At 43.6% G+C, this 20476-nt stretch overlaps 1 protein-coding gene across 2 annotated transcripts in view; it reads left to right on the top strand.

Annotated features, from left to right (window-relative positions):
- Positions 1 to 20476, top strand: part of AHDC1 (AT-hook DNA binding motif containing 1) — a 366391-nt gene that overhangs the window by 332602 nt on the left and 13313 nt on the right. For both annotated transcript variants that reach the window (XM_067460556.1, XM_067460557.1), the window contains one exon: positions 9159 to 9940. The gene's annotated coding sequence lies outside the window, so the exon portion shown is untranslated. The remainder of the gene's footprint in view (positions 1 to 9158; positions 9941 to 20476) is intronic.

Genomic DNA, 20476 nt, shown 5'->3' with positions numbered 1-20476 from the left:
CCTTCAACTCCCAAAAATCCTAACAGCTGGTAAATCCACTGGGATTTCTGGGAGTTGTAGGCCAAAAACATCTGGGGACCCCAGGTTGAGAACCACTGGATTAAGGCAAGGCAATGCCTTGGAGCTGGAGCGGTCTAGCGGGAAGTGCCCGGATTCGAAAGAGGAGCATGGAAATCATAGAAGGAAGGAGGGAGGACGCTTCTGCTTCTGGTCCTGCCTCTTTTCCCCTTTTCTTTCCTCCTCCTCCTCGTCTTGTCTTTTTCACTTATCGGAAATGGAGAGAGAGTTGGGTAGCACTCCTTTAATTGAAGGAGAAATGCTAAAGGAAAAAGAGATTGTTGAAGAAGAGCATTGGATAAGACGGAATGTCGGATAAGCAAAGGTTGGATAAGCGAGACTCTAGTGTATTATTATTATTATTGTTATTATTATTACAAAAGCTGAAAGACCATCTGCTGGGGGTGTTTGGTTGTGTTTACCCTACTCGGCAGAAAGAGTTTAGACTGGATGGCCCTGGAGGTCTTCCACTGAAATATTGTTTAGTTTATGTTGGTTAAAATGTTCTGGAGCGGGGTGAGCTCCAGCCGTTAGACCCAGCTTCTGCCAACCTAGCAGTTCAAAAACATGCAAATGTAAGATGATAAATAGGTACCACTTCTGCGGGAAGGAAACAACACTCTGTGCAGTCATGCTGGCCACATGACCTTGGAGGTGATTATGGGCAACGCCAGCTCTTTGGCTTAGAAATGAAGATGAGCACCAACCCCCAGAGTCAGACACAACTAGTCAACATCAAGGGAAACATTTACCCTTACCTGCTTAAAATTGTTATTCATTTTAAATATTGTAGTTATGCATTTATTTATTTATTGCACTGTGAATTACTTCACACAAACACACTCCATCTACCTGCCACTGGCCTGACCCATGCCTGATATATATACAGTATATATAATATAATGTATAAACATTTATTTGGGTTCAATGAGAAACTTTTGCTTCAAAAACAGCTCCACAGCTGAAAAAGGTTGAGAACCCCTGGTCTACAGACTTACACATCCTGCCACTAATAGCAAGGCAGATGTGGAACACAATGAGTCAATTTTGTGACAGTAAAATACATCCTTTTGTCTCCATCCCAGAATGGCTGCATTCTTTCTGTAGTGGTGAAGAGTGGTGATGTACCTGAAAATGCTAGTCTCTAGGACAGTGTTTCTTAACCTGGGAACTGGGACCCCTGGGACGGTCGTGAGGGGGTTTCAGAGGGGTCACCAAAGACCATCAGAAAACGTATATTTCTGATGGTTTTAGGAATCCCTCTGGGAGAAAAGGCTGAAGATCTCTCCGTCTGCACTTCTTTTCCTTTTTGGGAACAGACATTGAATCCTCCCATCAAAAGCCCTCCTCCTGATGTGATTGGCTGGCCTCTCAGCCAAGGGGAGAGCTGTTTCTGAGACTCCAAATGGGTAGGGGAGAGCAGGCATGCTTGGCGCATGGCCAAGTGAGAGCATGTGAGGTTGGATGGAGGCTCGCACTAGCGAGACCCTTCATGGCATTGGGGTTCTGTATGGGAAGTTTGACCCAATTGTATCGTTGGTGGGGTTCAAAATGCTCTTAGATTGTAGGTGAACTATAAACCCCAAGAACTACAACTCCCAAATGCCAAGATCTGTTTTCCTGAAACTCCACCAGTGTTCACATTTGGGCATATTGAGTATTTGTACCAAGTTTGGTCCAGATCCATCACTTTTTGCATCCACAGTGCTCTCTGGCTGTAGTTGAACTACAACTCCAAAACTCAAGGCCAACTCCCACCGAACCCTTCCAGTATTTTCTGTTGGTCATGGGAGTTCTGTGTGCCAAGTTTGGCTCAATTCCATCGTTGGTGGAGTTCAGAATGCTCTTTGATTGTAGGTGAACTAGAAATCCCAGCAATTACAACTCCCAAATGACAAAAACAGTAACCACCCCCTCCCCAAACCCACCAGTAATGAAATGTGGGTGTATTGGGTATGTGTGCCAAATTTGGTCCAGTGAATGAAAATACATCCTGCATATAAGATATTTACATTATGTTTCATAACAGTAGAAAAATTACAGTTATGAAGTAGCAACGAAAATAATTTTATAGTTGAGGTTTACCGCAACATGGAAAAATTTATTAAGGGGTTGTGGCATTAAGAAGGTTGGGAACCACTGCTCTAGGATAACAGAGGATCCTGGGCACCCATCTTCGAGGTACACAAACAGCCCTCCAGGAGTATATAAAGTATGCAGACATGCTAGGTTCAAAACTACGAAGCTTGTTTGCTGTAATGTATAAATGACCTCTAAATCTAGGGTCAAAGTAAAACCTTTTAAGTGTAAACCCTATAAATTGCAGAGGGACTTTCAAGGCTCACCGTTTTATTATAGACTGAGTTTTTGTAGATTACAGTCCACTTCCTTAGATAAAGGAAATACAACCTTAGAGGCTCAGGTATATGCAGTGCACATGATTGAAGAGGAGGTGCTGAGTGGTAAAATACAGAAAATACTGACTTTTGTTCAACACCCTGCCCTCGACCATGCTGTAATTTGAACAAAGATTTTACTCCATATATTTGAGGATTGCCATTCACAACTCAGAATGCTAGAATACATCCATTGAGCATAAAGATGCCATAGCACTCTTGTTGTTTTGCTGCAAACAGACTACGTAACACAATTGCCTCTTTGGAAACAGGGAGTATTTGCCATCAGGCTTTAGGTCAGTTATGGGCTAACTTTGCCCCTCCAGGTGTTTTGGACTTCAGCTCCCACAATTCCGAACAGTCAGTAGGCTATTCGGAATTGTGGGATAGAATCATCGAATCAAAGAGTTGGAAGAGACCTCATGGGCCATCCAGTCCAACCCCCTGCCAAGAAGCAGGAATATTGCATTCAAATCACCACTGACAGATGGCCATCCAGCCTCTGCTTAAAAGCTTCCAAAGAAGGAGCCTCCGCCACACTCCGGGGCAGAGAGTTCCACTGCTGAACGGCTCTCACAGTCAGGAAGTTCTGCCTCATGTTCAGATGGAATCTCCTCTCTTGTAGTTTGAAGCCATTGTTCCGCGTCCTAGTCTCCAGGGAAGCAGAAAACAAGCTTGCTCCCTCCTCCCTGTGGCTTCCTCTCACATATTTATACATGGCTATCATATCTCCTCTCAGCCTTCTCTTCTTCAGGCTAAACATGCCCAGCTCCTTAAGCCTCTCCTCATAGGGCTTGTTCTCCAGACCCATGATCATTTTAGTCGCTCTCCTCTGGACACATTCCAGCTTGTCAATATCTCTCTTGAATTGTGGTGCCCAGAATTGGACACAATATTCCAGGTGTGGTCTAACCAAAGCAGAATAGAGAGGTAGCATTACTTCCCTAGATCTAGACACAATGCTCCTATTGATGCAGGCCAAAATCCCATTGGCTTTTTTTGCCGCCACATCACATTGTTTGAAGTCCAAAACTCCTCAAGGGCCAAGGTTTGCCCATGCCTGCTTTAGGTGCATGACCAAATTTGAGTGGGTTCTGAACTGTGCATCAGCCAAGGTGTTGGAGGACCTGCAGTGAAGAGACAAAGTGAAACAGTTGCTGATAATACCTTCTTAATGGGTTCTCCATGCACTCATTAATTGCCGTGGCTTAGTGTTATGGAACCATGAGAGTTAAAGGGTGCTAAGGATTGTCACCAGTTAGAAATAAAGAAAAATATGAATATAGGTCCTCCTCCTCCTTCGATGTGCATTGCTCATTGAGCTACTGGTGAGCACATCTGATGGATTTGATAAATGATTTTCATCATCAAAAGACAAGAAAAAGGAATAAGACCTCAATATCCTCTTTTGCTTTTCAAGTTTTGCTTTTCTTCGTTTTTCGTACCAAGAAGTTATGTATGAATGCAAGGCTTTGTGTGCAAACGTTCAACAGAAGCCCTCATCCATTAAACTGAGCAGTGTCCAACGTCACTATTCTCAGGGCCCATTCCCTATTATTCAGGGTACAGAGCTACTTGTATGTGTTGTACTCTGAGACATTTCTGGCCTAGAACTCAATTGCAATATATGCTCATATATAAGTCAACCTCACATGCAAGTCGAGGGCAGGTTTGGGGTCCAAAATTATGAATTTTAATATGATCCATGGATTAGTTCAGATTGCACATGGTAACTCACATGGTTGAATGTTTCTCCATGTCTCTCCATGGTGATGGTGATGATGACAAAAGTGTTGGTGGTGATTATGATATTGGCCTAGTTCATGGTCCATGGTATTTTCCATCACTGTTTAGCAGGCATGGGCAAACTTAGAGGTTTTATTTATTTCATGTCAGGGCAGCCAGTCAATTATATTACATTTCTAACAGAACAAAGCAAACAGACATAATACAAAATTTGTGAGTTTGGTAGTTGATTAAATGTCCCTTGACCAGTATCTGGCCACTTGGAGTGCTTCTGGTGTTGCTGCAAGAAGGTCCTCCATTGTGCATGTGGCAGGGCTCAGATTGCATTGCAGCAGGTGGTCTGTGGTTTACTCTTCTCTACACTCGCATGTCGAGGATTCCACTTTGTAGCCCCATTTCTGAAGGTTGGCTCTGCATCTCGTGGTGCCAGAGCGCAGTCTGTTCAGCGCCTTCCAAGTCGCCCAGTCCTCTGTGTGCCCAGGGGGGAGTCTCTCATTTGGTATCAGCCATTGGTTGAGGTTCTGGGTTTGAGCCTGCCACTTTTGGACTCTCACTTGCTGAGGTGTTCCAGCGAGTGTCTCTGTAGATTTTAGAAAACTGTGTCTAGATTTAAGTCATTGACGTGCTGGCTGATACCCAAACAGGGGATGAGCTGGAGATGTCTCTGCCTTGGTCCTTTCACTATTGGCTGCTACTTCCCGGTGGATATCAGGTGGTGCAATACCGGCTAAGCAGTGTAATTTCTCCAGTGGTGTAGGGCGCAGACACCCCGTGATAATGTGGCATGTCTCATTAAGAGCCACATCCATTGTTTTAGTGTGGTGAGATGTGTTCCACACTGGGCATGCATACTCAGCAGCAGAGTAGCACAGCACAAGGGCAGATGTCTTCACTGTATCTGGTTGTGATCCCCAGGTTGTGCCAGTCAGCTTTTGTGCGATATTGTTTCTAGCACCCACTTTTTGCTTGATGAACTTAGAGGTATCAGGACAAGGCATGTAACACATAGCGCTATCATCCATGAGCAAAATGATGGAGGAGGAATACAAGTAGTTCAGTGGCTTCAATTGATATCCCTCCGTCATCTGCTGCCTAAGACAGGTGCCTCCCTCTGCTTCAGTTGTGATCCAAATCAGGAGTGCCATGTCTTCCTCCAGTGATCATTTTTAGTATATATGTGTGTGTTCTTTAAACAGTGATTTTACATCAGTGTCTTGAGACTTTCTCTGTCCACACTTCATTTCCTTGGGTTGTTGTAAGTTTTTTCGGGCTATATGGCCATGTTCTAGAGACATTTTGTCCTGACGTTTCGCCTGCATCTGTGGCAAGTACCTCTGAGGATGCTTGCCATAGATGCAGGTGAAACGTCAGGACAAAATGCCTCTAGAACATGGCCATATAGCCCAAAAAAACCCTACAACAACCCAGTGATTCCGGCCATGAAAACCTTTGACAATACATCTTCACTTCCTTGTCTGTTTGCAGCACAACCCACATGGTGGGGATGTCATACAATGTATTTTAACTTGTAAAGCATTGCTAGAAGAAGATGGAGGACAGAAAATGAGGTGGTTGCTTTTGGTGACAGGTACACAGACATACAACCTTAAATGACCTCTCCTCAACCATACATAAAATGACAACCACCGTACCCCAGTATGTCATATTTCTTAGGATCAGGCCCATAGCCAGAAAAAAAATTGGGAGGGTTTGAAACTCCCCGCCCCCCAGATGACCTTTCAAGCCAGTGTCTCCTGCTCTGGCACAACTTCTCAAAACGGCCCTGAAATGATCACATTGTGCAAAGGTTTTCATAGGTTATAGGTCCTGAATCCTTGCTCCCTTTTTAAACCCGTTCTTGTTGGCCACAGAGGACCATAGTTTCCACAATTGGTAGACGTTTCTTTCTGTTTTCTTCTGCTTTCTCATTTCCTTTACACAATGACAGGTTACATCAAGTTGTTTTCCACTGTGAATTAGCAAGAAGTTTTCAGCCAAGCACAAGTTGTTCTGATGGTACTCAGTTTTTTGGTGTCCATTGAAGGGCCCCTCCACACTGCCCTTTATCCCAGGATCTCATTCCAGATTATCTGCTTTCAACTGGAATATGTGAGTGCCCACTGCCAGATAACCTGAGATATACAGATGATTTGGGAACAGATCCTGAGATAAAGAGGCAGTGTGGAAGGTCCCAAAGACTTCTGTTGCATTTCTTCATCGCATCAATATTTTAGCAACTAATGCACCAAGCTTCTGATGACCACCTTTACCCCCAACTTCAAACACCAAACAGTACTTGCAGAGTGCACCTTGTAAAACAGTGGTTCCCAACCTGTGGTCTGTGGACCACCAGTGGTCCACAAGAACAAAAATATGGTCTGCGGCCTCACAATTACTACATCATTGGCTTGAAGCTACACAGCAATGAGCATGACTAGTCTTGCAAAACCCTCTTCTAGTGCTGAGGCAATTGGGATATTGGGAGGGAGAGGCTGACAACCCACAAAAGATTACTATTACCAAATCAGCTCTAGATTATTAAATATGGTTTTCTGTGGGCAAGTAGATGGCGACTTTTGGATGGCATATACTCTGCATCAGAAAGTAGAGCTGTTGTGGCCTATCCAAACCAATTTCTATATCAGCACTCCAAATAACCAAACCCAGTCTGAAGTTTCCAAAAACTTATTTGTAACCCTTTTGGTACTAATGTTGGAGAGTGATCCCTGGTCAAAGTGGTCCCTGGTCAAAAAAAGTTTGGGAACCACTGTTGTAAATGAAATGTGTAGGCTATCCAGGGAAATCTGCTGAACCATTTGGATTGAAAACATAGGTGCCTCATCTTATCTACAGGAAATACATATCCTGGCAATGGAGTCTGTGGAATTTGCACTAATTGAGCTTTCACTTGGTCACCAGAAACAGTCTTGTTCATATAAAGTCCAAGGTCTAACAGGGACACAGCTTCATGTCTTCACTCTTGTTCCATAGTTTTTTGGCAGGGCTTCAATTAGGTGAATCTGTCGCAGACATCTCAGTTTGCACCTACAATCCAGGTCAATCCCCTGCCCACTCCACCCTACCCTGCACCTTAGTCTTTGCGGGTAGGCCAACTTGGTCACATCCACCATGTCAGCTATTGTAGCGATTGCAATATAAATTGATAGAAAGGTAGGTAATGATAGTGTGAATAATCAAAATTTGTGCTTGCGGTTCTGCAGTTTCTCGTAGACTTGGCATGGGGATTTTGTTAACCAGTTAAAATTTATGAGTAAACCTGAAAAAAATTGGGGGTGATTTAAATCCCTAAACTGCCCCCTTTGCTACGGTTTGCTTAAGGTGTTGGATTTTACAGTTGAATGACCTGAGTTGAAACCTTGGGTAGACAGAAAGTTTGTCAGGTGCCTTTCCTGTTTGGTCACTGTTCCTCTAGCTGATCTTCCTAACAATGTGTTTTGTGATGTTCAGATGAGTGAAAGCCCCTTAGAGGAAAAGTAGTATGTAAATGTAATTTGCTCATCTTCTGTTACAAGCAACACAAGGCAAAATGTTAGCCACAGCTTAATTAAAATTAAATAGTGGTAGGCAAGGCAACACCTCGGGACTAGAGGTGTTGAGCATACGAGCCACTAGCTGGCTACTTCTGAATACTGTATATACACACTTGTAAGCCTAGTTTAAGTGACTCAAGTCAAAGTTATGTATTGTTTTGTGTTATGTATTATTTTACTCTGTTATTATTATTTTTATTACATTTATTATTTACTCTATCATTACTGGTATTACAGTAGAGTCTTGCTTATCCAACTCTCATTTATCTGACATTCCGTCTTATCCGACGCTCTTATCCGACACCCTCCTTTTCCTCCAGCATTTCAGCGTCAATTAAAGCAGTGGTTCTCAACCTGGGGTCCCCAGATGTTTTTGGCCTTCAACTCCCAGAAATCCTAACAGCTGGTCAACTGGCTGGGATTGCTGGGAGTTGTAGGCCAAAACACACGGGGACCCACAGGTTGAGAACCATTGAATTAAAGGAACATGCCCCAACTCTCTCTCCATTCCCAATAAGTGAAAAAGACAAGACAAGGAGAAGGAGGAAGGAGGAGGAAAGGGGGAAAAGAGGCAGGACCGGAAGCGGAAGTGTCCTCCCTCCTTCCCTCTGTGATTTCCACGTTCCTCTTTCGAATCCAGGCACTTCCTGCTGGGCTGCTCTAGTCCCGAGGTGTTGCCTTGCCTTAACCCTTTGAGTCCCTGTTGTTAGTATTCTAGATGTCTAGCGCCATGTCAGACGGGTAACAGTAGGAGACTCCATATTATCCGACATTTTCGTTTATCCGAAATTCTGCTGGCCGATTTATGTCAGATAAGCAAGACTCTACTGTATTACATTACCATTATTTTACTGTATTATTATTATTATTATTATTATTACATTTATTATTGTACTCTTTATTATTATTAGAAGGATATGTTAGCAGATTTACATGGGAGAAGGTTAGAATAATGGCTTAATCAGAGTTGGGCAGTCTTAAATTACAGTTTTATGTAAATATTCAAAAACATTTAACCTACGGATGCCTCAATTAATGTAATTGTATTGGTATCTATTTTTATTTTGAAATTCACCAGTAGCTGCTGCATTTCCCACCCTTGGCTTATACTCAAGTCAATACATTTCCCCATTTTTTTGTGGTAAAATTAGGTGCCTTGGCTTACATTCGGGTTGGCTTATACTCGAGTATATACGGGAAAGGCAGCCTGGGATTGCCCAAAGTATTCAGTAGATGTTTTCTAAAGGGCCACTGCATCCTAGATTCCAATACAAAGATTTGTCGGGGGAAATGTTGATTGGTCCTTGCTGTTCTATGGTCCTAAATGAAAACAGAAAGGGTGATGTTTTAATCTGTGTTTCTTTCCCATTTTCTCTCCCCTCCCTCCATACCCCTCTCTCTCTTTCAGAGTACTTTAGCCAGCACTTTTTCTGGAACACTTTTCAAGTTCTGTATTTAATGGAAGTCAAACGCTGATCTTTTTGTTCATTTGTTGGTTCTTTTGGGATTTTTTTTCTTTTTCTAAAAAAAAAAAGATTGGAAAGAGATGGGAAGGAAAGGAAGAAAGAATGAAAGTGGAAAGAAGAAAGGAAGAAAAGAAAAATATATTTGGTGGGGAAAAAATAAACGATAAACTTGCTTTATTTGGGAATGGCATGGAGGCAGTTTTGTTTTAACCAGACTGCGTCGTCGGCCCCCTTCCCACCCCCCATGCCCCCCATCACCCCCTCCCATCCAATCCAGCAAAAAGACAATCGAACAGTTCCAGCCACCACCCGGGCGGAGTGTGAGAACACGAGGGTCTCCATGTTCCTTCTCGCCAGCCAGCCTCCCACCCACGGCATGCATACGAGGAACACACCGGAAGGCAGCAGACAGCAACCCAGGCAGACCACGGAGGAGAGGACATTTATTTTTTCCTTCTTTCAGCAGGGGAGGGGTAAGGATGGGAGGAAATGACAGTAGTCTGTAAACTCAAATGCAAACTCAGTAATGAAGACTGGACACTTGGCATTTTCCTCCTCATCATCTCCTACCCCTTTTTCTTGTGCGGGTTTCTTTTTTTTTTTTCCTCCCAGTTTGTTTGCCTGCATTCTTTTTTTAAAAAAATGCTTTTGTTGCTTCATTTTGTTGGAGAGCCCAGGAATATTTACAAGTCTGAATGGATCTTGGAAACGCCATCACTTTTCAGTAAGTAACAATTGCCCATCTCCTTGGCATTTTGTTCCATGCCATTTGCTAAGACAGTGTTTCTCAGACAGTGTGTCGCAAGGGGGTTTCGGAGGGGTCACCAAAAACCACCAGAAAACACATATTTCTGATGATCTTAGAAACCCCTTTGGCAGAGAAGGTTGGAGATATCTCCACCTGTCCTTCTCTTTCGAATCCTCCCACCAAAAGCCCTCCTCCGCTGTGATTAGCTGGTCTCTCAGTCGACCTTTCAGCCAAGGGGAGGACTGTTTCTGAGACTCTAAGCAAGGGAGGGGAGAGGAGGCATGCTTGGTGCATGCTGTTAGGTTCGCATGTGTGGAGAGCGTGCAAGGCTGGAATGAGGCGCCAGCAAGTCCCCTCAAGGCATAGGAGTTCTGTGTGGGAAGTTTGGCCCAGTTCTATCGTTGGTGGAGTTCAGAATGCTCTTTGATTGTAGGTGAACTATAAATCCCAGCAACAACAACTCAGATGTCAAGATCTATTTCCCCCCAAATTACACCAGTGCTCACATTTGGACATATTGAGTATTCATGCCAAGTTTGGTCCAGATCCATCATTGTTTGAGTTCACAGTGCTGTCTAGATGTTGGTGAACTACAACTCCAGAACTGAAGGTCAATGCCCACCAAACTCTCCCAGTATTTTCTCTTGGTCATGGGAGTTCTGTGTGTCAATATTGGTTCAATTTCCTCATTGGTGGAGTTCAAAATGCTCTTTGGTTGTAGGTGAACTATAAATCCCAGCAACGACAACTCTCAGATGTCAAGGTCCTATTTTCTCCAAATTACACCAGTGCTCACATTTGGACATATTGAGTATTCATGCCAAGTTTGGTCCAGATCCATCATTGTTTGAGTTCACAGTGCTGTCTAGATGTCGGTGAACTACAACTCCAGAACTGAAGGTCAATGCCCACCAAACCCTCCCAGTATTTTCTCTTGGTCATGGGAGTTCTGTGTGTCAATATTGGTTCAATTTCCTCATTGGTGGAGTTCAAAATGCTCTTTGGTTGTAGGTGAACTATAAATCCCAGCGACAACAACTCTCAAATGTCAAGGTCTATTTTCCCCAAATTACACCAGTGCTCACATTTGGACATATTGAGTATTCATGCCAAGTTTGGTCCAGATCCATCACTGTTTGAGTTCACAGTGCTGTCTAGATGTCGGTGAACTACAACTCCAGAACTGAAGGTCAATGCCCACCAAACCCTCCCAGTATTTTCTCTTGGTCATGGGAGTTCTGTGTGTCAATATTGGTTCAATTTCCTCATTGGTGGAGTTCAAAATGCTCTTTGGTTGTAGGTGAACTATAAATCCCAGCGACAACAACTCTCAAATGTCAAGGTCTATTTTCCCCAAATTACACCAGTGCTCACATTTGGACATATTGAGTATTCATGCCAAGTTTGGTCCAGATCCATCACTGTTTTTGAGTTCACAGTGCTCTCTGGATGTCGGTGAACTACAACTCCAGAACTGAAGGTCAATGGCCACCAAACCCTCCCAGTCTTTTCTCTTGGTCATGGAAGTTCTGTGTGTCAATATTGGTTCAGTTTTCTCATTGGTGGAGTTCAAAATGCTCTTTGTTTGTAGGTGAACTATAAATCCCAGCAAGTGCAACTCCCAAATAACCAAAGTGTGATATGATTAATAATAATAATAATAATAATAATAATAATAATAATAATTTTATTTCTTACCTGCCTCTCCGCACAGCTCAAGGCGGGTCACAGTTAAAAACACACAAATACAATAAAAAATTCTACAAACACACATTCAAATTCAGTTCCCTAAAAGATGCAGATCAAAGCATTTCTGTAAAATACTCATTAATCACACAGGATGAGACCAAAACACAGGACATGAGTTTAAAATTCATCCTATAAGACTGGCCGAATCAGCCTGCCAGAAGAGAGAGGCCTTTAAATGATTTTAAATTCCAACAGCTGATCTAGCTTTTGGAGCTCTACAGGCAGGTCGCTCCACAATCTTGGGGCGGCCGATGAAAATATCCTAATTATTATATTATTTATACCCTACTGTATCTCTCCCAGAGGAGACTAAAAGTGGCTTGACATAAAAGCATTAGCATACAATTTCAAATATATAAATATGCAAACATTCAAACAGAATTAAATATAAACAGTATTGAAAAAAATCACAGTTGAAAACCATTAACCATAGACATGCTGATGATACCTATAAAGATATGCTCTTGGTGGCCGTCTGGGCAGGGGGTCAAAGTAACCCACCACTGCCACACCGAAATTATAAAGACTGGGCAGATGGCAATACGATCAATCCCATCATCTACCCCTAATCATAAAGGCAGGCTTTATGGCCAAACAATATAACTGGACGGGGGCAAACAGATCCCAAACCCCGTCCCTCCTTTAATAAGGAATTGACACCACTTTGGCTCTTAGACAACACTTGAGGGGATGTCTCTTTATTTAAACCTTCGCTGCCACCATAAGTATAAATGAACAGGAACCCTCTAGCTGGTAAAAATAGTAACAGGCTTCTTAGACCACCATGTACTGTGTCTTTTACAAGGGTTTCTTTGAAGGGAAACAGGTTGAGGTTGAATAAAATGAAAAGGAACTAAATCCACAAAGGGCACGTGACTCAGGCTTAAGTTTTAAAAAATAACAAGGAAAGTTTATTGAATAGAAGTTACAGAATAAAGCGAATGCAGTTGAATAGGCTTGGCTGTTACAATTAAAGTGTTCTTGTTCTTAAAAGCGTAACGGTTGCATGAGATAAATGGTTCTATCTTTGTTACAGTTCCTATACACAACCCAGCTATTTCTTCTCTAAAATAGCTGTAACCAGTCTGCCACAGCCTACTTTGCTGTGCAAACTACAGGCAAGCTGCCTATTCCTAACAGGAACTCCTAAAAGCCTTCTATAATCTTGCTCCCACTCTAACATCAACCAGAACTGAACTGAACTGACTAAAAGAGGCTTCTCTCTTTCCCTCCAACTGTCTAACTCCGCCCCCCTTTTACAAACCAATCCTGGCTGTTGCAGGGCTGGCTCAGGCCCAGGCCACTCCCCCTCTCTGAACTGGAGCTTTTCCCTAAACTAAGATGGCTCCTGCAGCTCTCTGCCAGGCCTTCTAAGCTGAAACTACCTAGCCTGTCTCTTCCTAGGCCCTGCCACCCCGGCTGGCAAGGTAAGGGATCTTCACAATACCCAGTCAGAACTTGCAAAAGTTGCTTTCTTTTAAAATAAAGTACTGATCTCTTTCACTCCTTGCATTCAGCACAGCATAGATGGATAACGTGTTGATATGCTGACAAAGGCGGCAATAAGCTAAAAACATAAAATGATGTTAGATTTCTCTAAGCCAGACCTCTACAATTTTCAAAATGCCCCAGTCAGCACAACCATTGCCATGTTGGTTTTGCAGGAGAACCTGGCAGGTGTGCTCAAAAATAACATTTCCATGTTATCCACCCAGTTCTTTCTCTCCTTTCTAATCTTATCCCGGTGAGACAGTGGGTATTCTAAATCAATGCATGTATGTCATAATGAACTGGATGAAAGTCAATAAACTGACGCTCAGTCCAGATCAGGCAGTGGTACTTCTACTGCATAATTCATTGGCCCAGGTGAGTGGTATTCGCTCCGAGTCCCTTTGGAGAGATGGGGCGAGATACTCAAGCTGCCTTGAATCTCCTCTAGGAGTGAGAAAGGCGGGATAAAAATGCCGTAAATAATAAATAAATAAATAAATAAGTTTATTATTATTTTACTGACAAAAAAACACAAAACGAGATATATATGTTGGATTTCATGTCACAAAATCACAAGTCGAACACAATCCAAGCATTTAGGACTGTGTTTATATTATTATTATTATTATTATTATTATTATTATTATTATTATGTTTGTGGAGAAATAATAGTAGTAGTAGTAGTAGTAGTAGTAGTAAGGAGCTCCTGGTGGCGCAGTGGGTTAAACCCCTGTGCCGGCAGGATTGAAGACCGACAGGTTGCAGGTCCGAATCCGGGGAGAGGCGGATGAGCTCCCTCTATCAGCTCCAGCTCCTCATGCGGGGACATGAGAGAAGCCTCCTACAAGGATGATAAAAACATCAAATCATCCAGGCGTCCCCTGGGCAACGTCCTTGCAGACGGCCAATTCTCTCACACCAGAAGCGACTTGTAGTTTCTCAAAAGTAGTAGTAGTAGTAGTAGTAGTAGTAGTAGTAATACCCTCTATTTATATTCCGCCCCTCTCCCCTAGGGGACTCAGAGCAGATTACAGCATTTACATACATAGGCAAACATTCAATGCCTTTATGATCAGATACAAAGACACACAAACACAAACAAAGGCAGAGGCTTCTCCTTTCATTTCCAATTTCTGGAGGTGGTGCTCATCTCTGGCTCTGGGGAGGTGCTTTCTCCATTTTCAAGCCGAGGAGCCTGCATTGTCACTGCCTTTTCCTGCTGAAGCAGTACCTATTTATCTACTCACATTTGCATGTTTTCGAACTGCTAGGTTGGCAGGAACTGGAGCTGACAGGCGGGAGCTTGCCCCTTCTGGCAGATTTGAACTGCCGATCTTCAGGTCAGCAGTTCAGCCAACCTTCAGGTCAGCAGTTCAGCAGCACAAAAGTTTAACCCACCGCAGCACCAAAAATTGTGTTCATAGCTGATTTTATCTTTTGTTGGGGTAGATATGTTCTTTCAGCCTTTGTCTCTAGAAGTGCAAGTGGCCTTGATAAGTTGGCACTCCATTTACCACTTTAGGCTGAAGCAACAAGTCCAGAACTATTCGGTCTTAAGATGGATCTACACTGCTATATAATCCAGATTATCAAAGCAGGTAATCTGGATTTTATATTACATAGTGACCCTCAGTTTGGACTACTGCCATATGTCATTCATGAACCTCTGAAAATAGTGCAGAAACATCTCTCCAAAATAGGGCAGTATGGTTGCTACCCTGAGACTGGCCAATATGTCATATCATATCAGTGCTTTTCTTCTGCATTCCCTTCCAGTTATTTTATGCCTTAGTACAAATTGCTAGCCCTAAATGGCTGAGGGGTCAATGTTTATTTGAAGGATCACATTTCATGTACTACGGGGACAGGATGTGATGATATTCTTCTGAAGCTTTGGTGCCCACACAGGCGAGATGTGATGAATGGTTACTAGAGAAGGTCACCAATGGAAGTATGAGTTGTGGAATGCCCTCTTTTGGCAGACTGAGTTGTTCTTTTTGCAATCTTTCTAGTTCCAGTTGAAGCCTGTTTAATTGTCAAAGGAGTGGGTTGCTGTGAGTTTTTTGGGCTGTATGACCATGTTCCAGCCGCATTTTGGAACGTGAAGAGAATGCTGCTGGAGCATGGCCATACAGCCCGAAAAACTCACAGCAACCCAGTGTTTCTGGCCATGAAAGCCTGTGACAAGACATATATCAAAGGAGTTTCAAGTCAGAGTGTATGCAAAATTCTTTGCATTCGTATAACCTCGCCAAAGGTTTTATTATTGTTATTTTGGTTTCATGATGGTGTTAGACAGAGGCGGCCCTAGGTAATTTTCAATGGTAAGCAAAAAGTATTTTGCCCCTTCACCCCCCAACCACTCACTGATATATATTTTCTGTTTGTCGTGGGAGTTCTGTGTGCCATATTTGGTTCAATTCCATCATTGGTGGAGTTCAGAATGCTCTTTGATTGTAGGTGAACTATACATCCCAGTACAACTATACAACTCGCATATGTCAAGGTCCATTTTCCCCCAAAAGTGCCTCAAGAGCGCCCCTGGGCAAAATCAACTATACTGCAAATGCTTACTTTGCGTAATGGGTTGAGCCGCCCCTGGTGTTAGATGAACTCTGCTTTAGAATGCATATTCGTATTTTCACTTCTCTCCTTTTTGTTGATTTATATTTTTACTATGAACTGCCCAGCAAGTCTTGGGCAGAAAGATCAATAACTAGCATGCACAGAAAGTATAGTATACTTTGCAAAAATGAGGAAGACTCGTTACAATTCTGACTGTAACTAGCAGCAAAAGATCATTGATTTGGATATCACTGAGAATGCTGTGCGAAAGTATCTGGGTCCAGTGAGTTCCATAGTACTTTGAAACCAGTTTGATTTAAAACGGTGACTCAGAGCTAGTGATCCAGGTAATGTTGGGTTACATAATCCTTAGCAATTGACCATGTTGGCTTGGGCTGGTTAGAGATGGAAACCAACAATATCTGGTTGGCCAAAGGCTCCCCCCCCCCCCCGCCCCAACTGTAGTTGGAACAGATCCTATGGGCTATCAAGTACACACAGTCCATGCAGGATCTCCAGCTAAGCCTCCTCAGCAATCAGTCCCATTGCCAAACTACTCGTATTTATTTACTAGCTTGGGTACCCGGCATTGCCCGGGTTAATTGAAAAAGTCAATTTTTAATAGTACAAAATGCATAAGGTTGTGGGTGAACTACTGCCCTGAGGCGCCTTCGGGCTGAAATGGGCGGGATAGAAATAAATAAATAAATAAACTACAACTCACATCATGTCAGGTCAATCCAGAGAAACTCCATCAGTACTTAAAGTTTGTTATGTTGGGCAGGTTTGCTCTAGATCAGTGTTTCTCAACCTGGGGGTCGGGACCCCCAGGGGGGTCGCAAGGGGGTGTCAGAGGGGTCACCAAAGACCAAAGACCATCAGAAAACAGTATTTTCTGTTGGTCATGGGAGTTCTGTGTGAGACGTTTGGACTAATTCTATCATTGGTGGGGTCCAGAATGCACTTTGATTGTAGGTGAACTATTAATCCCAACAACTACAACTCCCAAATGTCAAGGACTATTTTCCCCAAACTCCACTAGTGTTTACATTTGGGCATATTGAATATTCATAGAATCATAGAATCAAAGAGTTGGAAGAGACCTCATGGGCCATCCAGTCCAACCCCCTGCCAAGAAGCAGGAATATTGCATTCAAATCACCCCTGACAAATGGCCATCCAGCCTCTGCTTAAAAGCTTCCAAAGAAGGAGCCTCCACCACACTCCGGGGCAGAGAGTTCCACTGCTGAACGGCTCTCACAGTCCGGAAGTTCTTCCTAATGTTCAGATGGAATCTCCTCTCTTGTAGTTTGAAGCCATTGTTCCGCGTCCTAGTCTCCAAGGAAGCAGAAAACAAGCTTGCTCCCTCCTCCCTGTGGCTTCCTCTCACATATTTATACATGGCTATCATATCTCCTCTCAGCCTTCTCTTCTTCAGGCTAAACATGCCCAGTTCCCTAAGCCGCTCCTCATAGGGCTTGTTCTCCAGACCCTTGATCATTTTAGTCGCCCTCCTTTGGACACATTCCAGCTTGTCAATATCTCTCTTGAATTGTGGTGCCCAGAATTGGACACAATATTCCAGATGTGGTCTAACCAAAGCAGAATAGAGGGGTAGCATTACTTCCTTAGATCTAGACACACTATGCTCCTATTGATGCAGGCCAAAATCCCATTGGCTTTTTTTGCCGCCGCATCACATTGTTGGCTCATGTTTAACTTGTTGTCCACGAGGACTCCAAGATCTTTTTCACACGTACTGCTCTCGAGCCAGGCGTCACCCATTCTGTATCTTTGCATTTCATTTTTTCTGCCAAAGTGGAGTATCTTGCATTTGTCACTGTTGAACTTCATTTTGTTAGTTTTGGCCCATCTCTCTAATCTGTCAAGATCGTTTTGAATTCTGCTCCTGTCCTCTGGAGTATTGGCTATCCCTCCCAATTTGGTGTCGTCTGCAAACTTGATGATCATGCCTTCTAGCCCTTCATCTAAGTCATTAATAAAGATGTTGAACAGGACCGGGCCCAGGACGGAACCCTGCGGCACTCCACTTGTCACTTCTTTCCAAGATGAAGAGGAAGCATTAGTGAGCACCCTCTGGGTTCGTCCATTTAACCAATTACAGATCCACCTCACCGTGGTTTTGCCTAGCCCACATTGGACTAGTTTCCTTGCCAGAAGGTCATGGGGGACCTTGTCAAAGGCCTTACTGAAATCCAGGTACGCTACATCCACGGCATTCCCCGCATCTACCCAGCTTGTAGCTCTATCGAAGAAAGAGATCAGATTAGTCTGGCATGACTTGTTTTTGATAAATCCATGTTGATTCATGCCAAGTTAGGTCTAGATCCATCATTGTTTGAGTCCACAGTCAAGTGGTCCCTGGTCAAAAAAAGGGTGGGATCCATTGGCGTAAATCATCCACCAAGGCGACCAAAGCTGTTTTGGCTCCATCACCCCAGATTGGAAAGGATCAAAATAATCAGCCTCATCCAGGAATCCCTTGGCAAGAAGTTCCTTCTAATGTTCAAATGAAATCTACCCTCCTGTAATGTGAAACCATTCAACCTGGGCTTCCTTCTGGGGTAGCAAAGAATAATCCGTTGCTCTCCTCTCTGTAATAGTCCTTGAAATATTTAAAGAGTGCAGTCATCTCACCCCTCCATCTTCACCATGGAAAGAAGATGTCCAGCTGCTTTGACCTTTTTCTCTAGCAGTACAACGGGAACCGTATAAACCTCACACTCCGGATTGCCATCCTTCAACTCTCATTCCAAAGAGTGGCCTCCTCTCCCCTCTAAGCTGTGCTGACCTCCACTTCTGCTCCGTCCTTCCTATGCTGTCCTTGTTGGAGGTGTTGTCCCCCCTTTTCTCCAGTTCCTGGCTCCAAGAAGCCTGGGCATCCACCTGGGCCTTTCATTTGCGTGATGAGGCTGTTCCGCCATATGCACACACCTCTTCCCTGCCAAGACTTCCACCAAAAAAGCCTTTTTTCCTGCAGAGCAGGTGCCTATCTGAAATGTGCTTGATTTCTTCCCGAGTTTCCAGCTTTAATCAGGTTGTACGCAAAACAATAAGGCCTGGGTAATTTGGCTCTAATTGTGTGCCAGCCAGGTACATTTCTCTCTGGCTTGTTCAGTTTCAGAGAAGGGCCTTCCTTTTTTTAACAGTCGATATTGGATTATCATACTGAAACAGCCCTATTAAAGTCACATTAAATGCTTGTTTGCACCCATTCAATTGGAAGGGGGTGGGGGGATTGGTCTGTCTACTTTTGTGACCCTTTCTGAATGTCAGGAGCCCTGTTGTGTGGCTGCATAGTCACAATGCCCAGAGTATTGTGTGCTGAAAATGTAATAGCAGGAAACTATTTGTTATGGTAAGGGGGAACTCTGTGTCATCATACTAATTGGACATGGCAAAAGTTACCTTTTGGACTACAACTCCTAAAATCCCCATTGGTCATAGCGGCATGGAGATTCTGGAAATTCTAGCCTAAAAACTCACTTTGTGTGATATTTTATTTATTTAGCAGTCTTCTCACCTCCGTTCGAGGGACTCAGGCCGGTTTCCAACATCAATATTACAGACAGTCATTAAAACATCATATTCTAAATCACACTAAAACATTAAAATAGCAAAATACAGTCATATAATTACAGTGGTCAGTCGTCATCAAAAATCATTATTCGTCGTCATCCATCCATATCACAGGATCATGGCTCATGCGTCGAATGCCAATCCCCAAAGCCAAGTTTTCACCTGTTTCCTGAACGTTAAGATAGAAGGGGCAGTTCTGATCTCCAGTGGAAAGGAGTTCCAGAGTCGAGGGGCCACCACCGAGAAGGCCCTGTCTCTCGTCCCCACCAGCCGCGCCTGTGAGGCCGGTGGGATCGAGAGCAGGGCCCCTCCAGACGATCTTAGCAATCTTGATGGTTCATAGGGGAGGATACGTTCGGACAGGTAAATTGGGCCGGAGTCGTTTAGGGCTTTATAGGTTAAGACCAGCACTTTGAATTGTGCTCAGAAGCTGACTGGCAGCCAGTGGAGCTGGCGCAACAGAGGAGTAGTATGCTCCCTGTACCTCGCTCCCGTTAGTAGTCTGGCTGTCGCACGTTGGACTAATTGAAGCTTCCGGGCAGTCTTCAGAGGCAACTCCACGTAGAGAGCGTTGCAGTAATCTAAACGGGATGTTTAGATCCTCATGTCTGCAGGACTGGTATCCACAGTTTTATTTATCAGTAGTTGACAAATCATGTTCTCTACGCATTTCTAGGTTCTTCAAGTGAAACTTTATAGCATTCTTGGACTAGAAGTCATTTCAGTTATCTGCAGTTTTATGTATCCATATCCATAGACTGTGGCGCAGCTGTCTGGGAGTCGGCTGCATTAAGATCACTACTGACCAAAAGGTCATGAGTTCGAAGCCAGCCCGGGTCGGAGTGAGCTTCCGACCAATTTGTGTAGCTTGCCGTCGACCATAAAAATCTCCAGCAAGCCTGCAAAGAATGAGGAAGTACTTCATCAGTGTCACAAATGGACGGTGAAGTAACAGCTCCCCTGGTGGCCAGAATACCCTCATGAAAAAGCTGGAATGTTAAATAGTCTGTCTATATATGTTGTGTGTCCATGGCATTGATTGTTTGCGATGTAGATGTATACATTGTAATCCACCCTGAGTCCCCTGTGGGGTGAGAAGGACGGAAT

The sequence above is a fragment of the Anolis sagrei genome, chromosome X, assembly GCF_037176765.1.
Source record: "Anolis sagrei isolate rAnoSag1 chromosome X, rAnoSag1.mat, whole genome shotgun sequence".
Lineage (NCBI taxonomy): Eukaryota > Metazoa > Chordata > Lepidosauria > Squamata > Dactyloidae > Anolis > Anolis sagrei.
This window is presented reverse-complemented; position numbering and strand designations above follow the sequence as displayed.